This window comes from Gracilinanus agilis, unplaced genomic scaffold, assembly GCF_016433145.1.
Source record: "Gracilinanus agilis isolate LMUSP501 unplaced genomic scaffold, AgileGrace unplaced_scaffold21990, whole genome shotgun sequence".
Taxonomy (NCBI): Eukaryota; Metazoa; Chordata; class Mammalia; order Didelphimorphia; family Didelphidae; genus Gracilinanus; species Gracilinanus agilis.
The window spans coordinates 146-5,869 of NW_025353571.1; the positions used below are offsets into that span (position 1 = coordinate 146).

General features: G+C 36.0%; 1 pseudogene; it reads right to left on the reverse strand.

Annotated features, from left to right (window-relative positions):
* Window positions 1-383: 383 nt before the first annotated feature.
* On the reverse strand, window positions 384-1,309 carry LOC123254432 (annotated as a pseudogene).
* Window positions 1,310-5,724: the final 4,415 nt, after the last annotated feature.

Below are 5,724 nucleotides of genomic sequence, written 5' to 3' on the forward strand. Positions count from 1 at the left end.
ACATTGGTAATAGACTGCTATGTAAATACAAAGTCTTGTTCCTGGGTATTGATACAATTGCTGACTAATTCACTTTTTAACCATAAAGACTTTGAAAGATCTTATTCACTTGGAAAAATTGAGGAAGATATGTTTATAAAAATCTCTGTCATTAAAATATTGTTTTATATATAGACAGAAAATAACTAGCACTTTATGGGCTGAAGAAATTATAAATGGACAGACAAAAATAAAGAATGAGAAAAAAAGGAGAATGAATGGGAAGAATGGGAAATGGGGGACTACAAGAGAAATAAAAATCAGTGAAATATTTGGAGGTCCTCTACTGGTTACTCTGGTGAAACTTCGCGTTTTCAGTAAAGAAAGTAAGTCTAAATGATCATTTATTTGAAATAAAAAATATTTTTGACTATGTCCTTAAAGACTTGTTTCACTTGCTGGTTCCTTAGCATATAAATGAAGGGGTTCAGCATGGGAGCAACAGATGAATTCAGCACTGATACCCCTTCGTTCAAAGCCACCCCTTCCTTTGTTGATGGTTTGAGGTACATGAAGATGCAGCTTCCATAAGAGATAGAAACAACAATCATGTGGGAGGAACAAGTGGAAAAAAGCCTTTTTCCTTTGTTGGGCACAGGGAATTCTCAGGATGGTTCAAAAAATGTATGAATAGGAGAGAATCACTAATGCCAGAGTAAACAGGAGTATGAATACAGCTAAGCAAAAACTCATTACCTCTAAAATTTTGGTGTTTGTGCAAGAGATCATGAGGACAGGAGAAGAATCACAGGTGAAGTGATCAATAACATTGGAGTCACAGAACTCTAACTGCAAGAGCACAATGACTGGTGGAAAGATAATGAGGAACCCTGCCAGCCAAGAACTGATTACAAGCTGCCTGCAGACTTTGTTATTCATAATAGTCATGTAGTGTAGAGGTTTGCAGATGGCTACATAATGGTCATATGACATGACAGTCAGCAGAAAAAATTCTGTTGCACCAAGGTAGATTTAAAAAAATAACTGAGCTACACAAGAATTATAGGAAATTGTCCTGTCCCCAGTTAAAATGGTGGTTAAGAATCTTGGAATGCAGACAGATGTAAATGATATTTCTAAGAAGGAGAAATTCCTGAGGAAGAAATACATGGGAGTCTTGAGTTAATAATCTAGCAGAGTGAGTATGATAATGGTGAGGTTGCCAGTTACACTCAATATGTATGTAAGAAAAAGAAAAAGTAAAATCAAGTTCTGGGTCATCAGTCAGTCCCAGGAGGATGAACTCTGTCACTGATGTGTGATTTCTCATGGTTGAGTCTTGACTTCTGGCAAGCCTGCAGTTAGAAACAAAAAATAAATCAAGCACTCAGTGGGTGAGTTAAGAACCTTCTGATGGGTACCTCTACTTACATTCTGTCATACAATATATTGAGAAGGGAGAATCTCAAAGTCAGCTGAAGACTAGCATATTGGAACTAAAAACTTCAATAAGCACTTGTGCTATTTATGCGCAAGAGTGGAGTTTAGGTTAATTCTAGACTTGGAGATCACTGGTGGAAAAAAAAATCTTCAACTTGTATCAGAATATGTCAAACAAGGATTCAGTATTTCTTCTTTTTAGATAGTCTTGAATGAATTTTTTAAATTGTCCTAGTGACCTCAAGGTTCCTGATATGAAGTTCTATATTCCAATGTATATCTGAGCATATGCAGATTTGTATGGATACAGGTAGGTGTTACAGTGATTACAGTGCAGGACTTGGAGTCATGAACCTGAGCTTCTCTTTTAAAGGATTCAGCAAACAAAGAATCAGGAATGATAGGAAGAGGAAGGAACAGATGTGAATGGAAAAATCTCAGGATTAGGGATCAAAGGCAGTTAGGTGGCACAGTAGATAGATAGCCAGGCCTAGAGTCAAGAAGAACTGAATTCAAATATGGCCTCAGACATTCAATAACTATGTGACCCTGGGCAAACCAGTTTACCTCTGTTTGCTTTAATCTACTGGAGAAGGAATGGCAAACTACTCCTCTATCTTTGCCAAGAAAACCCCAAATGGGGTAATAAAGATTCAGAAACAACTGAACAACAATGACAAAACTTGTATGTAATTCCAGTCTCTGTTGCTTTTACTAACTATGTAAGTGTGAGCAAGGCAATCCCACTTGATGAATTTCAATTTCATAATCTACGAAATAGGAATAATAAGAGTTGTACTAATAATCTCCTAGATCTCACAATAAAAATACTTTCTAAATCTTAAGGAAAAAAAGAGGACCAAACTAAATTCTCATCTCAGTCATTCTACCTGGGTTTACGTTACTTAATCTCTGTTTGACTAAGTTTTCTTTCCTATGAAATGTGCTAGGGATCTACCCCTAATGACATCTACCTTCAAAGATTGTTTTGAGGATCAATCAGATAATAATTATAATATGCTTAGCATAGTGTCTGGCATATAATAAGTACTATAGAAATACTAGCAGTTATTATATATATATATATAAACCCTACAGTATAATTAGCTATAGTATTATATATTACAAATTATTATAATTTAAAACTACAAGGTATTATTTTTATGATTTCTTGAACACATTATCTTTTTTTTTAAACCCTTGTACTTCGGTGTATTGTCTCATAGGTGGAAGATTGGTAAGGGTGGGCAATGGGGGTCAAGTGACTTGCCCAGGGTCACACAGCTGGGAAGTGGCTGAGGCCGGGTTTGAACCTAGGACCTCCTGTCTCTAGGCCTGACTCTCACTCCACTGAGCTACCCAGCTGCCCCTTGAACACATTATCTTAATGAAATGTTTCAATCTAAAAGATGACTATGTATGTATCAACAAATAAAAACTCAGAAAGTGTGAGCCACATTGATTTAGTAAAGTCAATGTCAATGGCTGAAATTTGAGCAATGGATTTGTATTCTGAATTCAGTGCCAATCAAGAAGCACATATTACGGTGGTGGCTTCTACATACAGGGGCCTAGATCTGATGTTGAGGACACAAAAAACAACTGCAGAAGAATTTCTACTATCATGAAACTCATATACTTGGTGAGGGCAGTGATGTTCATTTTCGATGATGGAGCTAAAACAGCAAGATGTCTAAGAGGCTATCTAATCCATCTCCATCAGTGTATAGATGAGGAAACTGAGATTGTGGAAGACTAAATAACCTATGAAAAGTCAATCAAAAGAGAGAAAAAGCCTCCATAACCAGTGTTCCTCAACCAACTTCCATTCTAATCTCAACCTTTCAACATCCTAGGTCTGTGACATTGAGAAAGTCATTTAGCTTCTCTGAGCCTATTTCCTCACATATACAATGAAGACTTGAATTCAGTGGTCTCTGAGCACAATTACAATTCTAAGTTCCTATGGCCAACAAAGAAATGAGATGAGCCTTTTTCTTTATTTCTATTCTCTGAATCTTTTAATCTCCTAAATCCCATTTGTGCTTCTGAATTAAAATTTTGATCTGGTAATTTTATATTTATTACTCTTTTCTGCCTATCACATATGGTGCTTGCTATGGATTATCCCTACTTTTCTGTCTAGAAATTATTCTTTCAAAAATATCATTGATTTTCTAAAATTTTGGTATCCTCTTAAGTACCATGGAATCACATAGGACATAGTCATAAATTCCTGGACTATCATCAAATGCTGGATTTTAAATTTACCATAATATAAAATAAATAGTATCAGGAGGACAGATATTCACTTTTAGCCTGGGTAGATTCAGATGGAAGTTTGAACTGAAAAGCCTTGTCAATTTGGGGCAAGTGAGAGAGGAAATGCATTGCTAGACATAGGGAAGGATTCAGAGATATTTGCCACTTTCTTTGGCCATATCAAATCAAATATATACCTTTGCATTCATCATTATAGAGGACATAGATTCTATGGACTTTTCAAGTTGTCTCAAGTAGAACTAGCCAAGGGGACCTTGTTTTTCAACTATTTCTTCAAATACTGAAAAATTAGTCTTTTTGAGATCCTGGAAATCTTACCTATTATCAAATGTCAAAATATTTCACTGAATATTAGGTAGTTTAAGAGATGAAAATACTGGTAGACCCTCCATTTCATGAGGTTCATTGTCACTTTGGGAGAAACAACTTTCAAGAAATTTCCTCAAGAGGACAGTATGCACTTATTTATTTTGCTCTCCATATTCTCAGGGGTATTTATTAAGGCAAATAATTGAGCAAAAGGGCCCCCAGAGATGGATTATTAAGCAGGTATAGATGAATCTCTCTCACAATCAGTTTAGATAAACTTTTATTTCAGGTAAACTTAAGGTCCTAAGATTCAAAATCCAGCCAGGGAGTCATGAGAGCTTTTCTCCTCAAAAAATATCTGAGGATGATGCAACCAAGTGCTATATTCCTTGACTACATGTGGAATGAAGCAAAGAGAAATATTGCTGAGAACATCAGCATCTGGCTTCTTTTTTTTTGTTCATATTATAAGTGAAGATTTTTGATCAAATATGGGGAAGAAAAAGTCTCATCTGAATATTTTCTTCAATTGCATAGTTGTTTACACTAAGTGAACCTGCAATATGTGTACACATACATACACATATATACATACATATACATATATATCCAGTCTGTCTCTGGGGAGACAAATTTTCCATCATCCATTCAGTTGAATCAGTTGGTTCCAATTCATTCTGCTAGGAAATCAAAGAGAAAAGACATTTTATCCATTGAGTTTCATGAACAGAGCTGTGTGTTGTTCACCATCCAGAGATTCTAGTCATCCATGTCATTGATTGCTAATGATTAATTCTAAACATTTTGTATAGTACTTATATGTGGCTGTCTCTAACTTCAGTTCACTAAGAGCTTCACACTGGAGGACAGGGCATGATAGAGAAAGAATTCTGTTCTCTATTTCCTGCCTATTATGTCTTAAAATGCTATTTATATTATTTGTGTCACAATCCCAACTAATTTCCAGTCATTGCTTGTCTACTAGCATTATTATTTTTATTTATTTATTTATTTGTAAACATTTACTAATATTCATTTTTAACATGGTTACATGATTCATGCTCCTACCTTCCCCTTCACCCCCCGCTCTCCCTCCACCCATGGCTGATGCACATTTCCACTGGTTTTAACATGTGTCATTGATCAAGACCTATTACCAAATTGTTGTTAATTGCATTGGTGTAGTAGTTTCAAGTCTACATCCCCAATCATGTCCACCTCAACCTATGCATTCAAGCAGTTGTTATTCTTATATGTTTCCTCTCCTTCAGTCCTTCCTCTAAATGTGGGTAGCGTTCTTTACCATAAATCCCTCAGAACTGTCCTGGGTCATTGCATTGTTGCTAGTACAGAGGCCCATTACATTCAATTTTACCACAGTATATCAGTCTCTGTGTACAATGTTCTTCTGGCTCTGCTCCTTTCGCTCTGCATCAATTCCTAGAGGTCATTCCAGTTCACATGGAATTCCTCCAGTTTATTATTCCTTTGAGCACAATAGTATTCCATCACCCGCATATACCACAGTTTGTTCAGCCATTCCCCAATTGAAGGACATACCCTCCTTTTCCAATTTGTTACCACCACAAAAAGCGCAGCTATGAATATTTTCGTACAAGTCTGTTTATTTATGATCTCTTTCAGATACAAACCCAATAATGGTATTGCTGGATCAAAGGGCAGGCATTCTTTTATAGCCCTTTGAGCACAGCT